We start from the raw sequence: 27,096 nt of genomic DNA on the forward strand, positions 1-27,096 counted from the left end.
TACTGTTCTTGAAAGGCTATTTTTAAATACTTACATTAGATCTTCATTGTTGCCTAAAGGGATTCATAAGTGCTAGCTAGTACATTGAACATTACATCAAGGGGAAAATATCTGTATCACAGAATACAAAAGTAGAGACCAGTATCATCCCAGAACAGCCTGTTGATTTTATTATCCTTGGAATTGCTTATAAGTAGATTTACATCCATAAAAAGCAGTGTTGTGCAGAGTATGTGGATGTGTTGGGGGACTAGATTGGTTTCCTTAAGTACAATGATGGCCTCAAGTAGGTATTAACCTGGAGAGAATGATAAGAACCAAATCCATGTACCCAGAATAAATACAGGTCATCTTGTGAAAGAAGTGATTTAAAAGTTGAGCTCAACTAGAAATCAACCCAAAAACAAAGAGAAAGAGAAACCTGTAGGCAGAGAAAAGTAGTCATGCCATATCTTTCAGAAGAACATAGGCTGCATTCAGAGACTTGAAATTTTCTCAGTATGACTCAGGTATTGAGATAAAGAAGGGGCTAGGAGGATCTTATCTGCAAATACCTCATGCTCCCTTTAGGGACTCTGTGATACCAAGAGATCAAATCAGCCAATTCTAGACTATCCACATAGGCAGCCATTGCCCGACTTCTGATGAAGCTCCAAAATCTTCCAGGTTACTCAGCTATCTTAAAGGACAAGACTGTTAAACTGTTCTGACAGAAATTTGAGTGCTGGGAATAAGAAAGTGAGTATCACTATATTAGCACGAGGCTCGGGGAAGAAAGAAGCCCAGATTAGCCTTGCTGCTACACAATGCTAATGTAGAGATGAGCTTCCAAGGGCTGAGCTACACATTGATAAGTCTTCCTCTTCTGGAGAAAGCGATTGGCGTTGTCAGGAAGGGCATGGTGAATGCTCAAGAATCAGCTGAAGGAGAGACAGAGAAGGAGAGGTTGTCTGCTTGCCATGAGATACAGAATAGAATCCTGGGTCTGGAGTAGATTTGACCTGCAACTTTAAGAAAATTACCTTCTCAGCCTCTTTAATTCTCCTTGTCCTCCAGTATAAAATGGTAATAATGATGTTTTCTTTGTTAGATCATTGCACAAATTAGAAGTGATAGAAGAAACATGTTGACATCTGGCAGGCACTCGATAGTGTTATCAAATAAGTAGCTGTTAGCAAGGAGATGTATTAATTACTCTTTGAGAGATGTTGATCAGCTGAAACAGGAAATAACAAAAAATTCTGTTTAAAAATTTATGTGCATTCATTGTACAAAATGATAGGCTTCTTATGGCATTTCTTTGCATACATGGCATATACTTTCTTCCTGTCTACCTTTAATTGTTCTTTCTCTTGTTTCCCCACCACTTTCAGACCACTTCCTCTTCCCAGACAGTCCTTCTTCAGCCTTCACATTTATAAATTAAAAACTAAACTACACATATAAAATAAATATGATATGTGTTTTGATTTACTTAATTCAATGATCTTCAGTTCCACATTCCAGAAAATGACACATTTTTTTTTTCACTATGGCTAGATACAACCCTGCCACATTCCCTTTATCAGTCCATTATTGATGAATATTTTGGTGGATTCCAGAAGTTAGGTAATGGGAATAGTGTAGCAATAAACATGGATGTAAAGATATCTCTGTAACAATCCATTATTTTTACATTTACTTTACCTGTATCTGTTTAATGGTATTTTCATTCCACTTTAAACTGCCGTTATAAAAGTACTGTGGCAATTTGGTTGTCAATACACTTCATATTCTATACATGTACGCAGTCCCCAAGCAGCCATCATAGCTTTGCATGAAATCAATGTCTCATTAATTAATATTTTGGGGTATGACACCTAGATTGATCACACAGCATTCCTGAATATTGCTTAAGTTATTGGTACTTAAGTGACTATTCCTCCTTTCCTTTAATATTTATTTATTATATCAGTCTGTACTAGTTTAACTCACCTATAAATCATCTTGATTTTTGTTTGTTTATTTGTTTGTGTTGTTGTTTTTACTAAAGCAATCAAAACTATTTTTTTTTGTTTTGTTTACTTTCATTAAAGCCATAATTCCAAAGAAATTAGCTTATGGTTTTTGTCAAAGTACATTTGCTGGCTAAAGCCACGAATGCAGTCTTGATTTTACCTTTTCAAAAAAGAAAATAAGAGAAAAAAATATGGCTGCTCAAGACATGATCATAAGAACAACAGGTGACGTAGACAATAAGGGTTGTGGACAACTCATGACTACTCATAATCCGCTAGTCCCATGGCTCACTGACTATATTAAAACATTGTCTTTGTTTTAGAGTCTTTAAGATTTGCTGTATTTGGAAACCTTGTATACAGCTCAGAGTAATAGTTTAGCATAGTGGCTTTCCTATTAGTCAATACAAAATCAATCAATCCTACATGCTACATTCAGATACCAGACATAGTGGCACACTGCTGTAAGTCCAAGATCCTAGATGGCAAGGAAGGAGAATTGCGGCAAATGCAAGACCAGCTTTGGCTACATAATGAGTACAAAGCCAGCCTGGACTACATTATAAAATCTTGCCTCAAAGCAAACAAACAAGAGAGCAAACAGCAAAAATAGACATAGAGATAATACAACCATTCATTTTCAAATTGAAAATGTCCTTCTTGGGTGAGCAGATATTTTCAAGATAAAATAAAATTGTATTAAAATGTTGTCAACAGTAGGGTGAACATAACATAGATAAGTACCAATTTTAAAATAAACGTACTAATTAAAATAATATTCAGTATCCAGATATTTCTAATATTTGGTATAGAATTAAGTCACTGAAGGAAATACAAACAAACATCATAGAGTGCCATTTATATTTGTCTCTTTTCCTATCTTTTACAGTAGGGTAGATTTGAATGTTTCTTGGCTTACTTGGTACTTAATTTGACCCATTGCCTAATCTAAATAAACAGATTAACTTGTATCTGAGAGACCAGGAGATGTAGAAACATCAGAGGGAATGATTCAAAGTCAATTTTAAATATACAAATGGAATAATTATTTTACAAAACATGTTCATTCCCAGATTTGCTAAAGCCCATGTGCAGAAATTCAGAATTTTCATTATTAGTGTCCAGCTGTTCTGTGTGCAATCAGAGTACTGATTTGTTAATTTCTAATAGTTACACACATCTAGCAGACCTACTATTGGATATATTTCTGAATAACAAAGTCTGTATCCAGTATAAAAGGACTCAAAAACCTAATTGTTAGTTATATCTTTAGTTTTGAAGTTCCTCATATTTTTATGATTATTTATTTAATGATTAGGATCATTAGTTTTGATTGGTGGAAAATAACTGGATGTTTCAAAGTAACATTATTTGTGATATGTAAACATCTAATAGAAATAAATATATGAACGATGGTACTAAAGGCCTCAGCCGAAACTATTTATCTTAAACATGTAGCCATTTGCCACCCATTTCTAGAATCTAAAACATTAAATCAGTATACTGTTCTATTCTAAACTCTAGAGATGGGTAACAAATGACTAGTGTGTTTAAGATGAACGTTTTGATCAATTCTACTATATTCAGTACTGAAGAAAAATGATCTTTGAATGTTTACGAACAATTTTTTTTCAAATGGAAATAACTATAAATTGGAAAATTTGGCCATTGGAGATAAAATTGGGTATAAGAGGAGAGTCTTCACCCAAATATGTAAAATAAATAAATCTAAAGTGTGTATTTTGTCTCAGGAACAAAAATATCAGATCTGTAAGAAATTTTGACATTAAAAGAATAGCTGAGAAATGCAGAAATTCAAAATGTGCTTAAGAAGTCATGGTACTTCCACAGCATGCACATCATGCCCCTGCTCCTTAAGTCACATCTGCTTTCTTACTAAAGAAATAAGCCTGTAGAACGGAAGAGCTTAAACTGTTGAAGAGGGAAAGCGCATTCCATTTTGCCTGGTGCATCATCAACCAACCTGTCAGCCACATTCCAAATGCAGAATATATTTTGCATGATGATTCTGGGAGGCGGAAAGCACAGCTTGCCTGACTGATCCCAGGTGGAGCCTGAAGTGCTGACAGCAAGAGAACTAATGTTTAGATTTATAAACTGAGTGAAGTTGATGTGGAAATCATTGCAAATGAATAAATAGAGTCTTGAATTGCCGTTTTTATCAACTCACTTTGCTCACTAGACCTCTCTCTGTGTAATTATTTGCAATGAGTTGAGTTGTACCTACAGCAGACATATGTACCTCCAATTGCCACATATGCATGAAATATGTACCCAGAATCATATGTAGTAAGAAAGGAAGAGTCATGGCTTGTATAGCCTATATCCTTAAATGAGTCTCAGATAATTCATACCAGGGAGTGAAGATAAAACTGGTATCTTATTGATGCCATTATATAAATTTTTTATTCATTATTAAATTTTATTAACATGTTTTGATGTACAAAAAATTACATGCCAGCACAATATTTCCATACCTGTACGCATTGTGCAGTGACTAGACCCAGCATCTCTCATATACCCTACCCTTACCTTAGACACACCATCCATTTGTACCAATCACTGGCATGCACATAGAAAAGCAGAAGATAAATAAAAATTAAGTAAAAGAAAAAAATTGATTCTAGATTTAGTACTCTATTTTTCAATAGCTATCATTAGTCTTCTAAAACAAGAGGTCTCATAAAAGTTTCCACTCACCAAGAAACTGTAACTACCAATAATAAATTTATGTGAATAATATTATAAATTATTTACTTAAATGTAATAAAACAATATTCATTTTCTGGGAATTGAACATATCTTTGGTGCTTTTCTTTTCTAAATTAAATGTCTTTCTGAATTTTTAAGCTAGACTATCCTTCTAGATTTCTTTCCATGTTAAAAAAAAGTTAAATATCATCTTTAAGGTTTTTCTATCTCCAAAAGCCAATTTGAAGAAGTTCATACTTATCTACCTCAGTCTAGTGATAAGAGGACATCCTATTGAGACTTTAGGCGAGAGTAGCATGGAAGAATGGGGAAATAGTAGGACCTACAGGGTCCTGGAAACCTACAAGAAGAACTTTATGACAGGCAGATCTGGGTCCTCGGGTCCTCCTCAAACTAAGGCACCAGCCAAGGAGAATATAGGCAGTAAGCTTCGAACCCCTACCAAGACCTAGCCGATGAATAGGATATTCTCCACCGTTGAGTGGAGAGTGAGATCTGACTCTCATACGAACTCTGGTGCCCCTTTTCTGACCACGTCCCCTGGATGGGGAGACCTGGTGGCACTCAGAGAAAGGATAGCAAGTTACCAAGAAGAGACCCGATATTCTAAGAGCATATATAGGGGGAGGAGGTCTCCCTCAATCACAGACATAGGGGAGGGGAAAAGGGGGGAAAGTGGGAGGGAGGGAAGAATGGGAGGAAACAGGGGAAGGGCTAACAATCGAGATGTAATATGAATAAATTAATAAAAATAAATAAATAAAAATAAAAATAAATAAATCTTTGAAACAATAAATAAATAAATAAATAAATAAATAAATAAATAAATAAAAACTCTAAAAGTTTGAAAATGTAGAGTCAGTCCTATTTTCTAGGTGGTTTGTAAGGATAGGTTCAGACCAGGGTTATACGAATGAAGCATAATAAGGAAACACACTACTCACATGGAAGGGAAGGCACCATGGCTCAGTGATTAAGAACATTTGATGTTCTTCCAAAAGTTCTGGGTTCAGTTCCCAGCCCCTGACATGGCAGCCAGAATGATTTATAATTCTACTTCTAAAATATATGATGCACTCTTAGAGTCTCTTTGTATACCAGTATGGACATGGGGTACATAAATATGTGCAGGGAAACACTTGTACAAATAAAATTAAATATTTTTTTAAAAAAGAAAACAAAAGCGGTTTGGGCTAGACACATGCTTAAACACTTAGTAACCTTTCTATTAACTAAAAGAGATGCTCAAGTTTTTGGCTTTCTTTTTTACAGCATGTAGTAGAATGAGATGCCCCATAACAACAAATGGATCAGGAAAAAGAGAAAGGCCCTATCTGTGGAAGAGGTATGCCTTCCTTGCTAGAGAAACAGTACTGCAGCAAGTCCTCACAGAAAGGGAAGAGTTTCTCCATTTGGCATTTTTATCATCATATATTTATTACACAAAACATGGGTTTCATTATGACACAAAACAGCGAATTTCATTGTGATATTTTTATACACATATACGATGTAGTTTGAGAAGAGTTTAGCCTGAAAGTGTCAAGAATGTATAAAAAACATTGAGACAACCAGGACCTTGGGCCAACATCATTTCCATGCCACCTTGGATCAGCGGTTCTCCTCTTTGGACCAACACTGCTCTGGCTTTTTCTGCCTTCTCTTGTTGACTATTTATTTTTGACTACTTTTAGAACAGAACCCAGAAATGCTGCTTTTGATTTTCTTTGTGTTTAATTAATAGGGTGGGAAATTAGTTCTCTAGACATAAATTTTAAAGTTTTTCTCTTTCCTCATTTTCACCTTATTCCCATACAAGATTAATCAGGAAATCCCCTTCATTCCTGATTTAATATTCTGTCAAAAAATCAAACTATTTTCATTCTTTAATCTTCTATCCCAGTCTAAATCTCATTTTGTTCTCACTCTAGCATAACTCTTGCCAGACATCCCTACATCTTATAGTTCCATGCTTTCAAAATGTTCTCCAAGTAATTGCAAGAATAATAGATTTAAATAATAATATTATCATTTTACATTATACTTCCCTTATGAGAAAATTTAAATGATTTTGTGATCATTGAAGCCTCTCTCTTTCTTATTGCTTCTCTACAATCTCACACATTCTTTCACCTATCCCCTCTGGTTCTACCACCTACAACCCATGTATTGAATCCTATAGGGCTCATCACAATGTCCTTTCTTTTAGGAGGTATTCTTGCACCCCCCCAACTCCTAGAGCCTTGGTTAACCTTGATCACATTTCTTCATCACAATATAGTTTTTTCCTCCATGAAGCTATTCATATTTAGTTATTTTCATATTTATGTGACCCCTACTTTCTGTGTTGCTGTATCCTCAGTATCTACCCCAATATCCAATACAAGTTCAACACCTAATAAATACATTTTTGTAATATAAATAAAATCTTATTGAAATATGAATGCTTTAAGCTATTATCTAAAATATTTGCAAATTGCAATAAATATAGTTATATGTTTCTAAATTATTCCTTTTCCAGGAATTATCTTTAACATAAGTACTTAAATAGTGCACAGTGTCTTTAATTAGTTATCAATTAGTATGGAAATATTTAGTTGATAATCTTTGAGAAAGCTGAATGTTGGGATCAGAGAGTGGGAATTTTTTTATTTGGACTTGAAGGAAAACTAGTTTAAGAGAGAAATTTTCAGAAACCAAGATGAAAAGGGCATTGTTGGGAGGCATAGCTAGTTACAAATCAAGTTAAATAGAAACTAAAACCTAGAAAAACTTAATAGGAGGTGTTAATGTTAAAAATATGAAATTAGTTTCTAGTTGTTTTTTAAAAGAAAAATTAAGTTGCTAATACTGTTTATATCTCAGCATTTCTCCCAGACTGCACCTTAGAGTGTCATGCAGTACATGGAAGGGATGCTTATAGAATGGATATTTAAAAAAAAAAAAAACAAATGTAAACAAACCAAATATTTATTGGAGAGAGAATAAAGCACCCTAGGATTTTATCTCAGTTACCAAGTGCTTCACACACATACACATGCATGGAAGGGGGTAAAAACATTGCTATTGTGACATATTTATACAATGAGATATTAACATTAATGAAAAATGAATGAAATCACAGATCCCCATGATGACTTTGGGAAAAATGATAAATTAAAAAGATAAGTTACATATGTGTGATGTAGTGCCAACTTAAATATTCAAAAATGAATAACAAGTCATTGCTTGGGTTCTGGAATATCGTGTAACCTTGTATTAGCCATATTTCTCCAGAAAAACAGAATCAACAATATGTACATATTTACATAAAATACATATAAGGGAGAAGTAGTAGGTATACAGTCAAGTTATCACATAAGATTAGTCACAGAAGAAACTTAAACATGAATTAAGATGAGATTAGTGGCACTCGAGTGACAATGTGTGATCCAGTAGAAGCAATGTTGAGCCTGTTCATTCTCTATACAGGCATCGCTTCATTGTTTGGGTTCATAATTTGTATGCATACATTGCATATGTTACCTTGGAAATACAAAATAGAGTAAACTTTTTTAAACAATGATAAAAATTAACTCTGGCAAATAAATCTAAAAATTAATGTCTCTATTATAAAATTGATGAACAAGAAAAGCAAAGTTCAAAATATGTAATATCTAACAAGAAAGAGACAGAAGGGAGGGGTAGGACATGTAAATGACAATGTTATACACATTGAGAAATGATGTTTATCTCTCAGTTATATATAAACTCATAAAACTGTTTCTGCCCTGCAAGGCCTAAGAAAAAATATTTGAATTTAAAAACCAAAAGTCTCAGAATAAACATTGAATGGCATGTTTTTGGTGTGTTGAGGTTACATCAGTTCCCCCTGAGAACCAGAGAAGGGCACTAAGGCATTAACTACTCAAAAACAATAGGTTTAGATGGTTATTATTGTAATTTGTTAGTGTGGGCTGGAATGCCAGAGACTCCTACTCAGTGTGGAACTGGGCTTGAGTAAGTGACACCTATACTAGAGTCTGGCTCACTAAATATTTACTGTATAGAAATGTAAGATTATAAGTTTTACTATTGCCCCTAGTTTAGTGAAAGAAGCTTCTAGCAGGCCAATGATTATGTGAATAGTCAAATTACCCTGGAAAAGCAGTGAAAGTAGTAATCATGCAAGGCTTTGTTCAGCTTTCAGTTCAAGACTCACTCTCAGATAGTCAAGATCATCAAGAAAATGAAGAATATCTCCTCTACCTTGATTCTCTCTGAAAAAGAGAAGATAATGGTCCAAACACCTGGGCAGGTAATTGCTTCTCCTCAAAATCTAGGTACACGATGGTATAAAGGTCACAGATACAGTAACAAATATGTGTATAAATTATAATGATGTCTATGGAACATAAAATGTATTATTAACCCCTTCAAGTATACTATTCATTGATATTAAGCAAATTCATATTGTTCCCCTAACCTCATTATCTCTCTCTTGAACTACTTCCTCTTCCCAAGTTAAAATTCTATAATGATTAAGCAAGTCATTTCTCCTCCCTCCACCCCCCAGCAATCACCTTCTACTTTATACCTCTGTGAACTTGCCTATCCTGGATATGATATGCAAGTAGAATCTCATGTTTGTCCTCTGTGCTCAGCACATTATGCTGAAGTCTCTCAGGTTTTACTCAACATACTGTCTTTAGTGTTCATCGGTACAATGGTGTATGCCAAAATTTGTTTCCCTTTTAAGGCTAAATAACAGTCATATGTGCACACATACTACATTTCCTATCTATTTATTTATCAATATTGAATTGCTTCTACTTTTGAATTGTAAACAATAATACTCTGAGTACAGTGTACAAAACATCTGCTCCAGCCTGTGTTTTCAATCCTTTCAGTATCAGAAACAGAATGGCTGATCATATGAAAATTTTATTTCTAATATTCCAAGGACTCACTATATTATTTTCCATTAGAGCTGTGCATTTTCAATGCCCACAAGCACACCCTCACCAACAAGTTGCTTATATTTTTTTTTTACACTAGACACCCTAATGGATTCTCTTCTAGTTTGCTTCCCTGTGGTGGTAATAAAACATAAACCAAAATCAAGTTGGGGGAGGGAAAGGTTTATTTGGTTTACAAGTTATATAGCCCATTGTTGAGAGAAGCCAAGCAACTGAAGGCTAAAACCAAACGTCAAGAACCTAAGTTGAAATCACAGAAGAATTTGTGCTTTCTGGTTTCCTGTCCAGCTCACATTCCAGCCTAGGGGTTGTATCATACACATTGTTTTTGTGGAATTGCAGGCCTCCAGGGATTAACCTCACTAAGGTGACAAGGAAATGAAGGAAAGACAAATGTACACTGAAGGATGCTGGGAATGGGACAGTAAACTTTTTGATGGAGAAGCTTTGGCACCCTGGAAGCTCTATGTGTTTATTATATACAGTTGATCAGCTAAATTAGGAATCAGCTTTAGCTAATCTCAGTAGGAGCAGTCCTATAAGAGAGAAATCTTCAGGCCATAAATATGGTGTGGGAGAGAAAGCCATGTTGAACATTTTCTTCACACACTATCAACATTCAAATTTTGAGAAGGAGAAAAAGCTTTGTCGTTTCCTAAGGGTCTAAGGCATTTGGGTCCTTGACATGGCTGTGCCCATAACCACAACACACTCACAACTTCATTTATTCCCTACACATTGGGCATTCCTACATGTTTTGTAATTTAAAAAAAATGTTCCCACAGACATGCTTATAGGCCAATCTGGTGGGGGGAAAATCTCTTAAGGTTACCTGTTCCTAGGTACATCAAGTTAACAACCAAGATTACCATTCACCAGGCTACCACCTATTAACTTGACACACAAACACATCAGTATTAAATCATAACTTATCATTGTGCCAAATTCTCATGTTAATATCACATAAAACACAAGCCAAATTTAAAAGTCTCACGGTTTTTTAAAAATATTATTTAAATGTCCAAATTCTCTTTAAAATTCCTCCCATCCTCAGGGAGGGGTGTGGTTCCATTTGTTCCCCCTCAATACATGATGGACCATTGATAACCCTAGCCTTATCTAGGCCCATTTGCTAGCAGCCATGGCTGCTGTAAGGTCAGCTTGTCATGCCCAGAACTTAGACTTCCAAAGCCCTTTCTCCTATCTTCTGGCTCTTATGTTCTTCCCAGCAGCTCAACTGGTGGTGATGTTATTCACCAACACTTCCCATCCACTCTTAAAAAATGAGGATGAACCTTTAGTGATGGTAATTTAAATGTACTTGTTAGAGCTTGGAATTCAAACATATTTTGTTCTCAGCACCGTAGAATGAGCCTCTGCATTCACTGCCATTTTTTGCAAATAGAGGCTGAAACTGATCTGGAGGCTTCTTCTCTGCTGGATAGCTTTTGTAGTGATGGCAGTGCTATGCAGGCTGCTGGAGGATCAAGGCATCAATGGCCTTACCTAGCTTTATATATTTGAGTGCTTGATCATTAGGAAGTGGTACTACTTGACAGGGATTAGGAGTTATGATGTTGGAGTGTATATGGCCTGAGGAAGTGTGTCACTGGGGGGTGGGCTTTGGGGTTTCTCAATTTTTCTGCTGCTTGTGGATACAAATATAGAACTTTCAGTTACCTCCTCAGCACCATGTCTGTCTGTATGCTGCCATGCATGACATCACGATGATGATGATGAAATAAACCACCCAAACTGTAAACAAGCCCCAAGTAAATGCTTTCTTTAAAAAACTTGCTGTAAAAAGAAAGAAACAAACAAACAAAGAAAGAAAACACTAAGAGAGAAGTATAAACTTTTTGTGTTTTTATAACTTATATTTTATAGTTAGCTTATAAAGTATTTGACTTCCATATGGTGTTTCATATGTCTTTAGTTTTGGCTGACACTCTCCCTTCCCCACACCTACCTCATCTCCTACCCTGTTTAAAACACACTACTCCTAATATTCCCTACTTTCATGGTATCTATTTTGGCTTTCCCCTTAAATAAAATATCTTTTATTAGACCATTTATCTTCTTGTAAGCTATATCATTTATGCATGCCTCAGATAACTGTCCACTCTTGCATTTGATATTCATTAATCATCATTCCATCACAGGATAACTCTTGTATTAAAACCAGCCATAGTCACCTTTCAAGAATGACATCTTTCCCCCTCCAGGGGACATGGGCAAATATGAGGCACCAGAGTACTCAGAGGAAGGATAGCAGGTTACCAAGAAGAGACTTGATACCCTATGAGCATATACAGGGGGAGGAAATCCCCCTCAGGAACAGTCATAGGGGAGGGGAATAAGGGGAAATGGGAGGGAGGGAAGAATGGGAGGATACAAGGGATGGGATAACCATTGAGATGTAACAAGAATAAATTAATAATAATAAAAAAAGAGTGACATCTTTCTGGGAAGACGAGTCCCATTGGTAAGATGGGCAAAAGAAGATATAACTTCATCCAAATGGGGAGTCTAGGAGAAACTCTATAAAGGTAAAGGAAATTATGGTATTATAAAATACAACTATCTTCAAATTGATGGAAATGGAAAGTAGCCATTATTTAGCAACATTGAAGTAGATAGAGTGTGACAATTTATAAATAAAAAAATATAAATAAATTATGGATTGAAAGATTCACATAGACAACCAGGGTGTTATAAGCTCTCATAACTTATTTTGATAAGTCCCTTAAAATTTCATTTTCTTTACTAGTAAAATTGCCACAATTCTCCCAAATGAATTGCTGAACATGGGAACATCATCTTTCATTCATCATCATTTATTCTCTTGTCTTCTCCCAAGTCAGCATAAGAGAAATAAGCCAGAAACTTGCCTTCCAGTGGTAGCCATTACTACCAACAGCCATGTAGCTGCGTTGACAGTCATACAGTTGGGTCTCGCTGAAGAAATATTTAGGGTGTCATCAATGAAAATGTGAAATTAATCACAGTACAGGAGAGTAGAATTCTCTCAGGAGAATTAAACAGCAACACTCCAATGGGTATTTATAGCATTATAGACACCTGTCTTACAGTCATCAGGTGTATTCTTTAACACCCCTTTGATGAATGTAAAATTTAATTGGAAAGAATTTTACTGCAAATGCACATCATCTTGTTTCTTAGTGATGATGTGGTAATTGATGACTAAAAGAATGATCCTGGCTATATAGATCACAACATTACAGTTTAAGCTGTGTCAAATACCAGTCATCCTTGAACTATGAACAACTTAGGAACTTGTCCTTAAGTTTCCTGGGAGACTCTATCAACCCTAAATGTGATGATGTCATAGTTTCAGGAACCACCACAGTATTTGACTAATTTCATAATTGTTGGATTTTGTTGATATATATTCATTTGAAACAGAACAGTGCCTTACACACAAACCAATACTACAAAGAAAGAGGTCTGAGAGGATTGTCATCTGTGATCATTGGATTCCATCAATTTTCAGTCAAAGAGAAAGCAGTTCTTATGAAAATGTCACCAGGTATCACTGGTCTCTCTGAATCTGCTACTTAGATACAAAATTGAAACCACCAAATACATGTCAAGGAGGAGTTAGGGATGAGGTGGGAGTGGTGTCTGGCTGTGGCCACTCAGGTGTTAAGTGCCTTAGCCTCAGACAAAGTCAACCTTGGTTCACCTTAAAGTGTTGAAACTGACAAATCTCTTTCAGATATTGCATTTCTTGCCTGTGTGTCTCTGGTGGTGATTGACAGCTTCTCCCCTCCTCCCTCCAGGGCTGGCCAGCCCTGCTGTCTGTTTTGTCAGCTGCAACTTGTCTGTGCCTAGTGAGGCCTGAGCCTGTCGCTGTGGGAGCCCACCTTGCCTGGCCTCACTGCTGCTCTGTCTGACATGCTGCCTCTGGGCCTAGGGAGACCTTTCCAGTCTACAAATAACACTGGAGAATTCAGACTAATCAGTTCAGCCTCCCGGAGGCAAAGGGGAGAAAGAGGTTTCTTAAAAGTGAAAGGATTAGGAGGGAATGTGAGCAAAGTGAGCAAAGTGGTTTCCACTTAGGGAATCTGAGACAGTACAGTCAATTGAATAAATGGTTCACCCAATCACCAGAAAAACAGGATAGGAGAACCTAGTTTTGTGACTTTTACCTTTGTAAGACTTTTATAGCAAAATAATTTTTTAAAAAATATCTTTTAAAGCATAATTTACACATAATGCATCATAAAGTATTTTTAAGTGGAAGATATTTTCTTTTTCTTCACTATTATAAAAAATGTCTTGAAAATAAATAAAAATATCACATACTAACATTCACCAGACTCTAATACATACCAAAGTTTACCAGACCAATACTACATAGAGAGCTTATAAACATGTGTGTGTGTGTGTGTGTGTGTGTGTGTGTGTGTGTGTGTGTGTGTGTGTGTGTATGATACAACCTGGAAACTCTGAAACTTACATTTATGCTCTTTTTTTAAAATTTTTTTATTAATTTATTCTTGTTACATCTCAATATTTATCCCATCTCTTGTTTCTTCCAATTCTTCCCTCCCCCCCCCCACATTTTCCCATTGTTCCCCTCCCCTATGACTGTTCCTGAGGGGGATTACCTCTCCCTGTATATGCTCATAGGGTATCAAGTCTCTTCTTGGCAACCTGCTGTCCTTCCTCTGAGTGCCACATGGTCAAATGTAAGACACCAGAGTACGTGAGAAAGTCATATCCCACACTCCACTCAACTGTGGAGAATGTTCTGACCATTGGCTAGATCTGGGTAGGGGCTTAAAGTTTACCACCTGTATTGTCCTTGGCTGGTGCCTTAGTTTGAGCATGACCCCTGGGCCCAAATCTGCCTTTCATAATGTTTTACTTGTAGCTTTCTAGGACCCTCTGGATCCTTCTACTTTGCTATTCTCCCATGCTTCTCTCATTTAGAGTCCCAATAGGATGTCCTCCCCTCTGTCCCAGTTTCCTGGTAAGTGAAGGCTTTCATTGGACATGCCCCTTGGACTAGTATGCAGATATAAGTGAGTATATACCATTTGAGTCTTTCTGCTTCTGGGTTAATTCACTCATTATGATCATTTCTAGCTCAATCCATTTGTCCACAAATTTCGGGAATTCCTTATTTTTAATAGCTGAGTAGTATTCCATAGTGTATATGTACCACAGTTTCTTTATCCATTCTTATACTGATGGACAGTTAGGCTGTTTCCATGTTCTGGCTATTATAAATAAGGCTGCTATGAACATGGTTGAGCAAAGTTTCTTGTTGTGTGCTGGAGCATCTTCTGGGTATATTCCAAGGAGTGGAATACCAGGGTCTTGTAGAAGCCCTATTCCCATTTTTCTGAGATAGCACCTGACAGATTTCCAAAGTGGCTGTACTAGTTTGAATTCCCACCAGCAATGAAGGAGTGTTCCTCTCTCCCCACATCCTCGCCAACATGTGGTGTCACTTGAAGTTTTGATCTTAGCCATTCTGATGGGTGTAAGATGGAATCTCAGAGTTGTTTTGATTTGCATTTTCCTGATGACTAAGGAGGTTGAGTATTTAAGTGTTTCTCAGCCATTTGATATTCTTCTGTTGAGAATTCTCTGTTTAGTTCCAAGGCCCATTTCTCAATTGGGTTATTTGGTTTGGTGGTGTTTAATTTCTTGAGTTCTTTATATATTTTGGATATTAGACCTTTGTCAGATGTAGGGTTGGTGAAGATCTTTTCCCAGTCTGTAGGTTGTCGCTTTGTCTCCTGCCTTACAGAAGCTTCTCAGCCTCATGAGGTCCCATTTATTAATAGTTGACATTAAGGCCTAGGCTGTTGGTGTTCTGTTCAGGAAGTTGTCTCCTGTGGCAATATGTTCCAGGCTCTTTCCCACTTTTTCCTCTAAGTGGCTTAGTGTCTCTGGTTTTATGTTGAGGTCTTTAAACCACTTGGATTTGAGTTTTGTGCAAGGTGACAAATATGGGTCCAATTGCATTTTTTTTTACACATAGACCTCCAGGTAGACCAGCACCATTTGTTGAAGATGCTATCCTTTTTCCATTGAATGGAATTGGCTTCTTGGTCGAAAATCAAGTGACTATATGTGTGTGGATTCATATCTGGGTCTTCGATTCGATTCCACTGATCAACCAGCCTGTTGATGTGCCAGTACCATGCTGTTTTAATTACTATTGCTTTATAGTACAGTTTGAGATCAAGTATGGAGATTCCTCTGGAGCACCTTTTATTGTACAAGATTGTTTTAGCTATTCTGGGTTTTTTGTTTTTCCATATGAAGTTCAGAATTAAACTTTCAATGTCTTTAAAAAATTGTGTAGGTATTTTGATAGGGATTGCATTGAATCTGTAGATTGCTTTTGGTAGGATGGCCATTTTTACTATGTTAATTCTCCCGATCCATGAGCAAGGAAGATCATGCCATCTTCTCAGGTCATCTTCAATCTCTTTCTTCAGAGTTTTGAAATTTTTTTCATACAAGTCCTTCACTTGCTTAGTTAGGGTAACTCCTAGATATTTTATATTGCTTGTGGCTAATGTGAAGGGTGTGGTTTTCCTAATTTCTTCCTCTGCAAGCTTGTCATTTGTGTATAGGAAGGCTACAGACTTTTTTGAGTTAATTTTGTATCCAGCCATTTGCTGAAGGTGTTTATCAGCTTTAGGAGTTCTCTGGTGGAGTTTTGAGGGTCATTTATGTACACTATCATATCATCTGCAAAGAGGGATAATTTGACTTCCTCCTTTCCCATTTGGATACCCTTGATCTCCTTTTGTTGTCTTATTGCTCTGGCTAGAACTTCGAGTACTATACTGAAGAGATATGGAGAGAGTGGGCAGCCTTGCCTTGTTCCCGATTTTAGAGGAATTTCCTGGAGTATCTCACCATTTACTTTGATTTTGGCTATTGGCTTGCTGTATATAGCCTTTATTATGTTGAGGAAAGTGCCTTGTATTCCCGATCTCTCTAAAACTTTAAACATGAATGGGAGTTGGATTTTATCAAATGCTTTCTCTGCATCCAAAGAGATGATCATGTGGTTTTTTTATTTTCAGTTTGTTTGTATGGTGGATTACATTGATGGATTTCCGTATATTAAACCATCCCTGCATGCCTGGAATGAAGCCTACTTGGTCATGATGAATGATATCTTTGATGTGTTCCTGTATTCGTTTTGCAAGTATTTTATTTAGTATTTTTGCATCTATGTTCATAAGAGAAATTGGTCTGAAATTCTCTTTCTTTGTTGAGTCTTTGTGAGGTGTAGGTATCAATGAGACTATGGCCTCATAGAATGAATTTGGTAATGTTCCATCCATTTCTATCTTTTGGAGTAGCTTGAAGAGTATCGGTATTAGCTCACCCTTGAAAGTCTGGTAGAATTCTGCACTGAAACCATCTGGCCCTGGGTTTTTTTTTTTTTTTTTTTGGTTGGGAGACTATTGAGGATTGCTTCTATTTCGGTAGGGGAAATGGTACTATTTAGCTTGTTTATCTGTTCTTCATTCAACTTTGGCAAGTGAATTTGATCAAGAAAATCGTCCATTTCCCTTAGATTTTCAAATTTTGTGGCGTATATGCCTTCAAAGTAGGATCTTATGATTCTTTGTATTTCTTCAGTGTCTGTTGTTATGTCTCCCTTTTCATTTCTGATTTTGTTGATTTCAATACTGTCTCTCTGCCTTTTAGTTAGTTTGGCTAATAGTCTGTCTATCTTTTTGATTTTCTCAAAGAACCAACCTTTGGGTTTGTTGATCCTTTGGACTGTTTTCTTAGTTTTTAATTTGTTAATTTCAGCCCTGAGTTTGATTATTGCCAGACGTCTACTCCTCTTGGGTGTTTTTGCTTCTTTTTTTTCTAGGGCTTCCAGTTGTGTCATTAAGATGCTTATGTGCGATGTTTCCAATTTCTTTTTAAAGGCACTTAGTGCTATGAATTTTTCTCTTAGCACTGCTTTCAATGTATCCCGCAAATTTGGATATGTTGTTGCTTCATTTTCATTTAATTTCAGAAACTCCTTGATTTCTTTCTTTATTTCTTCCCTGACCCAGGTGTCATTTAGCAGAGAGTTGTTTACTTTCCACGTACATGTAGGCTTTTTGTTATTTCTGTTGTTGTTGAATTGCAGCGTAAAACCATGGTGATCTGATAGGATACAAGGTATTATTTCAATCCTCTTGTATCTATTGAGGCTTGCTTTGTGACCTACGATGTGATCAATTTTGGAGAAGGTTCCATGGGGTGCAGAGAAGAAGGTATATTCTTTCTTGTTTGGGTGAAAGGTTCTATACATATTTGTTAGATCCATTTGACCCATGGTATTGGCTAATGATGTTATTTCTCTGCTTAGTTTCTGTTTTAATGACTTATCCTTCAGTGAGAGTGGGGTGTTGAAGTCTCCCACTATTATTGTGTGGGGGTCGATGTGTGGTTTAAGCTTTTTTAGCAGATCTTTTACAAATGTGGATACCCTTGTATTGAGAGCATAGATGGTCAGAATAGTGATGTCATCTTGGTTGACTTTACCTTTGATGAGTATGAAGTGTCCTTCCTCATCCCTTTTGATTAATTTTGGTTGAAAGTCTATTTTGTTCGATACTAAAATGGCTACGCCTGCTTGCTTCTTGTGACCATTTGCTTGGAATATTTTTTTCCAACTTTTTACCCTGAGGTAATGCCTATCATTATGGGTGAGATGTGTTTCTTGAATGCAGAAGAATGTTGGATCTTGTTTATGCACCCATTCAGTTAGTCTGTGTCTCTTTATTGGAGAATTGAGACCATTGATGTTGAGAGATATTAATGACCAATGACTGTTAAGAGTCTTAATTTTTATGTTGTTTCCAGTCGAGCATTTGTGTAGTTTTGTTTTTTTGTTGTTGTTGTTGTAGTTTTGTTTTGTTGTTTTTTTGTTTTGTTTTGTTTTGTTTTTTTGTTGTAGTTTTGTTTTGTTGTTTTTTTTGTTTTGTTTTGTTTTGTTTTTTTGCCGTGGTATAGTTATGTATTTCCTGAGTAGTTTTGGTTGTAGCTTGACCATTTGGGATGGTGTTTTCCTTCTAGCACCTTCTATAAAGCTGGTTTTGTGGATAGGTACTGTTTGAATTTGTTTTTGTCATGAAAAATTTTGTTTTCTCCATCAATGGTTATTGATAGTTTTGCTGGGTAAAGTAGTCTGGCTTGGCATGTGTGGTCTCTGAGGGTTTGCAGGATCTCTGTCCAGGCCCTTCTGGCTTTTATGGTCTCTGCTGGGAAGTCGGGTGTAATTCTGATAGGTTTGCCATTAATCGTTATATGGCCCTTTTCCCTTGCAGCTTTTAATATTTTTTTCTTTGTTCTCTATGTTTTGTGTTTTGATTATTATGTGACAGGCAGTTTTTCTTTTCTGGTCAATTTTATTTGGTGTTCTATAGACCTCTTGTATGTTTATAGGCATCTCTTTCTTTAGATTGGGGAAATTTTCTTCTATGATTTTGTTGAGAATAGTTTCTGGGCCTTGGAGTCTGATATCTTCTCTTTCTTCAATGCCTATTATCCTCAATTTTTTTCTTTTCATGGTGTCCTTAATCTCTTGGATGTTTTGTGTCAGGAGTTTTCCAGATTTGTCATTTTCTTTAATGGTTGCTTCAAGATCTGTGATTGTATCTTCTAAACCTGAGATTCGTTCTTCCATCTCTTGGATTCTGTTAGAAAAGCTCACCTCTGTGTTGCTCACCTTCTTCTCTGAGGTCTCACGTTCTCGTTTTTCTTCTGTCTGTGTGTTTATCATTGAATCCATTTTCATTTTCAGATCTTGAACTGACTTTTTGATTCCTTTCATCTGATTGTTTGTATATTCCTGAGTTTCTTCCATTGCCTCTTTATAGGGCTTCAGAGCTCGAACCGTTTTATTTATTTCTTTCATTTGGTTGTTTGCATTTTCCTGCAATTTTTCCAGTTCCACTCTATGTGCTTCTTTTATGTCTCTCACCTGTTTGGCTGCATCTTCCTGCATTTGATTACGAATTTTATTTGTTTCCTCCATTACCATCCTCATTACTAAGGATTTGAGGTCATTTTCTTGTATTTCGGTTGTATTTGAATTCTCTGGATTGTTTTCTTTGGGATAGCTGGGACCTGGAGACCCCATGTTGTTTTGAGGTTTTTTGCCTATGCTTTTTCGCTGTCCTTTAGACATCTTGCCATCTTTTGTTTTTGTTGGGTAGCTTCCAGAGTTTTATGAAGGGAGTCTGACGATAGATTCACCTGTTTTCTCACGAATTCCCTAGGCTGGGAGCTCTAATGCTTCACTGGTGTGGATGTTAGGGGGTTAGTCCTGTTGTTTGGACTCTCACAGCCAGTGATCTTCAGCTCCCCTGTGCTGTGGGTCCTGAAATCGCTCTGTGTCTCTGAATGAGCACTGGGTCAGGCCAAGGTATCCACAGCCTTCTGTGTCCCCTGCCAAGTCCAGCCAGAAACACTGGGCCTGAACCACGGGCCGAACTCAGCTAGATTCTCAGAGCCTGAACCGTCTGCCCAGCTCAGCTAGGGATTCTGGGCCCGAAAATGCACACAGGATCCAGCCAGAATTTTTGGGCTGGGACTACGCACCAAGCTCAGCTAGGGGCTTTTGACCCAAAGTGCGTGCTGTGGTCAGTTATTGACTCAGAGCCTGAACTATCTGCCAATCTCAGCCATGAATTCTGGGTTGAAACTGCACACTGTGTCCAACCAGAGTCTTAGAGCAGGTGGAACTGAGCGCTCCGCCCAGCCTGGGTCACAGCAAGAGAACTTCGGCTGGGCGAAGCCAGGGCCTCCAATGGAGCTAAGCACTCCGCCCAGCCTGCGTCACAGCAGGAGAACCGCGGCTGCGCTGAGCCAGCACCGGTGGTGGAACTGAGCGCTCTGCCCAGCCTGGGTCACAGCAGTAGTACTCCGGCTGCGCTGAGGCAGCACTGGTGGTGGAACTGAGCCCTCTTTCCAGCCTGCGTCACAGCAGGAGAACTGCGGGTGTGCTTAGCCAGCGCCACTGGTGGAACCAAGTGCTCTGCCCAGACTGCGTCACCGCAGGGGAGCTGCCGCTGAGCTGAGGTGGTGCCTAGGGTGGAACTGAGAGCTCCACCAAGCCTGCACCACAGCAGAGGAGGTGTGGCTACGCTGAGTTAGTGCCTCGGGCAGAATTGCTTGCTGGGCTGGGCTGGAACCCGGGACTCTGGGTCCGAACTGTCCGCCGAGTCCAGTCTCAGTCCCAAGGCACCACGCGACCCAAATCCTGCCCAGAGTCCCCTCTCCCGCACCAACTCCCACCAGCCACCACACCAATCACCTCCACCGGAAGTCTATGAGCTGCAAACCTCTGCCACCGCTGCTGCTGCTGCCTCTGCCGCTGCCGCTCTGATCTGAGAAAATCCACACTCCTCCTGTGTGCAGGGGCACACAGGTCCTCCTCACCCTGGTCCCTCCAAACCGTGGAGCACTCCTGCTGCCGTGGTGTGGGGATCTCGGTGTTCCTGGCTCAGAAATCTGTGCAATTCCCTGAATTGTTCACTGGAGCCTACAAACACGGTCCACACTGCTCGCCACCATCTTGGATCCCCCTACGTTTATGCTCTTATCCACCACTAGTCACCAAAAAATTTATGACAGAATTCAAAGTAGAAATTCATTTAGCTTTATATATATATACTCAAATATACTGCCTACATGCAGTCCTTCCTCATATCCTCATATTTAGCATTTCTTTTCTTCTTGCTGTATTGCTCCCACATATACCCTTTTTACATATATGCATATATTATTTGTCATATTACACATATGAGAGAGAACACATGGATTATTTCTTTCTGAGATTGTTTGACCTTGTGTATGCACTTTCCTGCAAATTCATTGCCTTCATTCGTCTTTAGAGAGCAACAGTGTTTCTTTATTTTTTATATGCACACCAAATTTTCATTATTTATTCATCAGTTGATGGACAATGAGGTTATTTCCAATTCTTTGGTATAGTGACTAAAGCAACAATAAACATTTTCTTTATTGAACATTCTGTTTCTGGGTATTTTTGTTAATAGCTGCAATTCTGCATTCTTTGTGTGCACATACACACAAATGGGCTCACACTCATACATGTGCACATATGCATGCTCATGCTTGAGTGCACCTCATTGCTTCTTCCATTCTTTAACTACAGGAGTTAGACAATATGTTAATTAAAATACAGGAGCTGGGAAGGTATCTGTGGTCTGTAAGAAGGATCGAGAGACAGTAGGTTCTCTCTTTGAGACCGAAAGTGGCTATTATGGACCTCTTTGTGTTGCCTTCTTTGATATTGGCTAAGTTTCCCCTAAAGTTTTATAGGTTACTTTATCTGGGGTTCCAAAGCCCACTTCCTAATGAATGAAATCTGGTTGGAAATTAGGTGTCCCAGTGAAACTACTTGCTAATTGTAATTAAATTTGAATTTCACTTAAGAAAGAATTTTCATTGACAAGAAAGAAGTCTTCAAGGGGAAAAATACTTTCAGGGTGTTGATTTGTATAACTAACCCCTTGCACTTGGTGGGTCATTAGATCTCACTAGTTTTTAATGCAATCAGAGTCAGCATTTTACTTGTAAGTGTTGCTTGGTAATTTGGTTAATATATTAGTACACAGCATTGATCAAATGACTAATCCAATCACATGCTTGTAATCGATACCTTATTGATTACCCAGCTTAGTGATCACTTTTGTAAGGTTCAGTCAATAGCAAATGTCAAGTCGCCTTTCACACACCCAATTAGCTTATGAAATACACCAAACATTTTCCTTGGTCCTGAAAGCAAAGATCAATGGAAAGCTTTGGAGTTGAACTCAGATGATTTTTTTCATCAACTTTTTTTTCCTCTCCTGTAGCCACTCAAGTTCACATTAACACTCTCCCACTAGTTCTGAAGACATCTGAAAAGCAGCTGCCATGTTTGAGACAGTGAAGCAGCTGTAAGCTATAAATCACCAGGGTGAGGGATTCTGGGTTGCACACTGGCATGCGGTCTGTCAGACAAGAAAAAAAAATAGAGACATAAAAGAGGCAAAGGTTAGAGGTACCTAGAGTTTAAAAGCCTGAACTTGTGCTGTATTTCATGCAAGGAAACTTTGGCCTTGGTGCTTCTTTCCCAGTGTTCTTTAACACTTCCTTACTTATATGCTTACTTACTCTCTGGATGCCCAACTCCATTTCTTTGCTTTTCATCTTGCTCCTATTAAATTGTTCATCCATGTGATCACAAAGAGGTCCCATCTCTACCCTGAAAACTGAGTTAAATAAAAGAGTTTCAGTGGTATCAAAAACAGACCGTTTTTTTCCAAGATTACTCATAGTATTATACTTCAAAATGAAAGCAACATTTATGATGGATTCACTAGTACTTGCCCTAAGAGAAGGGTGCTGAGGGCTGGAATGTTTACAGACTTGCTTATTGGTTCATCACAGGAAAGCTGGTAAGATGGCTTGCTAGAGACCACTGACAACCACACAGTTGACTTCCCAGAGTAATACATAACAATGACTTGACAATATCAAGTTCCAAACTTACAAAACATACCCTAGGCTGGTGAAGCATAGCCGTTTCTCAGCTGGCAAAGTGAAGTTAAGGACTAAAGACAAACCCAGTATGTTCATGTCTGAATGCCTCTTCCCCCTTTTGTGAACAACGAGTTCACAAATACCATTTTTTTAAAAAAGCTATTTCAGAAAGATTAATTTTCCTGAAGATGTAGGACACCTGGATTATGGCTAAATAACTATCAATCATTCAAATAATCACACTCACAGAACTAGCAGGGTGGATTAGCACTCTTAATTTGTCAGGGGACGTGGACACAAGTGACCTTTTTGTAGAAATTAGCTAGATCGTTTAACCAAAATTTTATCTTGCTTTGGTATTAATCCCTGAATTAAATTAAATCAAGGTGATTTGTTTTTGCAAGAATTTTTTAGTTTTTTCTGTTTTCATCTTCTTGTTGTCGTTGTTGTTTACTTAGAGTAATTTCATTTGGAGTAGTTAGGGGTTTTTAGTTTGGTTTGGTTTGGTTTTAGTTGTTTATGTGTCAAATAACATTTTAAATTAATTGTATGTTCCACCACCTAAAATGTTCCCTTCACCTTTAAAATGATTTGTACTTGTTTATTTTTTTGTGGAACCAGTTCTGTGGGGTTCTGTTGTTGTTATTGCTGTTTTGGTTTGGTATGATTGGTTATTTTACAGTTTGAATAGTTTGTTTCTCTCTTCAACACACCCTGCCCATACCCCTGTTAAGGATAAAACACAGGGATGTGACATATGCTAGGCAAACGTTCTTCAGCTGAGCTGTATCTGCAGCCCTTGAACCACTTTTTTGTTTGATTATTTGGTTAGTTTGCTTGTAAATTGAATTGAGTTAGAGAAAAGGCAAACTTTACTGTATTGGCATGACTTAGCAGAGATGAAAGAAAATAGATTTCTTCTCCTGAGAAAGAGCATAGGATCAAGATGGTCTTCCCAGACAGTGTAAAGTGATCTGATGTAAAATTAAACTGGGTGGTATGTCAGAGGTAGCCTCCAGACTCTTCTGAGTTCCTTCCCTCTATAGCTTATCACCCCCAGATTTCATTGTTCCTATGAAAGTTTCCAAGTGAACAGATAGTATTGCTTAAGCTGTAGAGTCAGTCTATCTGGGTTAAGAACCCAACTCTTGCTTGATGGCCATGCTTTGTAGTTACTTTTATTATTGCTTTCATTTTAGAATCCATAAGATGAGTAATTGTAAACTCTAACTAATGGGGTTTTTATAACAGTCAATTGAGTAATACATAGGAAAGCTGTAAGGACCTCAGAAATGTTGTCTATCCTCGTCATTATAACTTTCCTAAAAATGTCTTTCCCCTAGAAGTTCCTTCAAACCATAGTGGGAGGTCAGAAACAGGAATCTGTCAAGGAAGATCTTCCTTAGTTGAAACCACAAGCAAGCACGTTCTCATACTCTATGGCAATTCATCTCAATCTCAGCTTTCCTTAATCAAAAGAACACACACACACACACACACACACACACACACACACACCTAATAAATATTCTTGGAAGTAATGAAAGGGTGGCTGGTAAAAGTTCAGGATGTCACCCTTTCCAAGGTGTATAGGGAAAAAAAAACAACCAAAATAAAAACATTTTTCTCAGAGTCAATAGTGATGGTTTCAAATATCCAGTACCCCATCACAAATCCTGACCATTGTTGGGACATCAGTTTTCAGTATCTAACAATAATGAATTGTGAAAAAAGAAAGAGTGGAACTATTAAGATGTTTTAGCTGGTAAAGGGCTTGCTAACAAGCTTAATAACGAGTTCAATCCAGGGGACACACATGGTGCAAGGAGAGTACCAATTCCAAAAGTTATCCTCTGATCTTCACACACAAATTGTAACATGCAAGCGAGTACACATACACACACACACACACACACACACACACACACACACACACACACTTGTTGTATGACATCTTCCACATGTGCACTGCTGTTTGGATGCCATCTGCAATGAAGACCTCACCAAGGCTTAGCATCTGTACTGCCATGCCCTTCAGCATTCAGAAGTGTGAACCAAATACACCTTTCTTTGTAAGTCCCCACATGCAAATATTTTGTTATAGAAATAGAGCATGAGTTAATTTAGCATTTTAATTTTAAGTTGTATAACTGCAAGTTGTGAATTATATAATATCTCTGTGGAGATCTATAAAAATATGACAGAATTCTATTTGTGAGTTCATTACACACAATAGCAAAATCTCACACTTTAATTTAATTTCTGGAATTTCTTCCTCCTTTCTTCCCTCCCCCTCCTCCCCCTGCTTGCCCAGTGCTATAAGTCTGTGGTTTGGTCCTTTCAAGGTTTAGGTGTCCTAATTTTCACCTCCTACATTGATGAGTTTAAGCCAAAAAAACACTATTTTTATAATTTTGTAGTATTTCATCATCTAATATGATCCATAATTAAAATTCATATTAATATATTAATATAGTTTAATATATAATTTGATTTTTAAAGTTATTTGTCATCTTTTTAGTGAGTTAGCATTACAGGCCTAAACATTTTAAATCCTTAAGTGATTAAAAATTAATATTAAAATATTTATGGTAAAACAAAGTTGTAAGAAACCTGTCATAGTATATTTAGTAAGAATAAAGTACCCACTTTTAAAGCAATAAAACTTGATATTTAGATATATACAACAAACTGGACAATCATCTGAAACAATTCTCTAATCAAATTGCAGCTTCTAATTAATGAGACAAATATGCATGATAAACAATTTCACTTCAATGAATTGTAACATTGTTTTAATATGTTATTAAAACATGATATGTTAATAAAAAGAGACTGATAATTCTTGTGATTCATTATTTCATATACACCTTAATTTTCTTCAGGAAAGAAATAAAATCTCTCAAACACACTGGAAATAGTGTTTGCTTTCAGAGAGGACATATTTTAACCTAAAAGAGAATAACACATTACATCAGCTTGACCAGGCCAGAAGTTCATTAAAGTGACACATGATCTCATGACACTTTCTGGAAAAGTGATTCAGCAGTGAGGTCAAAGTGTTCACTTTGGAGGCCTTAAAATGTAACCTTTCTACACCACCTTTCCATGGTGGAGAAGATGGCTAAGAGGGGGCCTGATAGCCAGAGAACAAATGAGATTTTCTCTTCTTTTGCCATGCTCATCTTTGGGGAGAAAGAGGGACAAGGAGCAAAACAGGGAAGAATCAAGATAACAGTCTAATCAGGTAGCTAGACAATCAACCACCCCTACACTGCAACATCAGCCAAAGTGCAAAGTCATTGAAGTAACAACATAGATTCATAAGGACTTTTTAAAAATCAAAAAAAAAACCATTTAAAATTTCAGCCCATGAGTTAGTGAATGTGACTAAGCTATCTAACTAAAGTATCTGTGTCTCTATAAGAACATGTTTGTTAAATGACATCAAATGCTCTAATCCAGATCTAACTTCCTATGAATGTTTTTCCTATAATACAAGTAAATTGTCTCTACAAAAGAAATGCAAATGACATAAAATAATCTTTATTATGTTGTAGTTATAAAAAGAAAGGCCATTGTCAAAGTATCTTTTCAGAGCCAGGAAGAACTAAGAGTTGAAAGATTATTAATGACTAGTATGATTTTATGTATTTTCCCATGATACTATTCCTTTGAGGTAGTTATTCTTTTTACAGATGGTGGAACTGGAGCATATAGAAGATAAAGAAGTTGCTCAGGTTAAGTGGTATCTAAAGAAGCCAGAATTTGAGCCCACAAATGAATACAAAAATAAGCTCAGAGACACCCAGTGACAAGCCCACAGAAATTGCAAGGAAATAAAA

This window comes from Acomys russatus, chromosome 21 (genome assembly GCF_903995435.1).
Source record: "Acomys russatus chromosome 21, mAcoRus1.1, whole genome shotgun sequence".
Classification (NCBI taxonomy): Eukaryota; Metazoa; Chordata; class Mammalia; order Rodentia; family Muridae; genus Acomys; species Acomys russatus.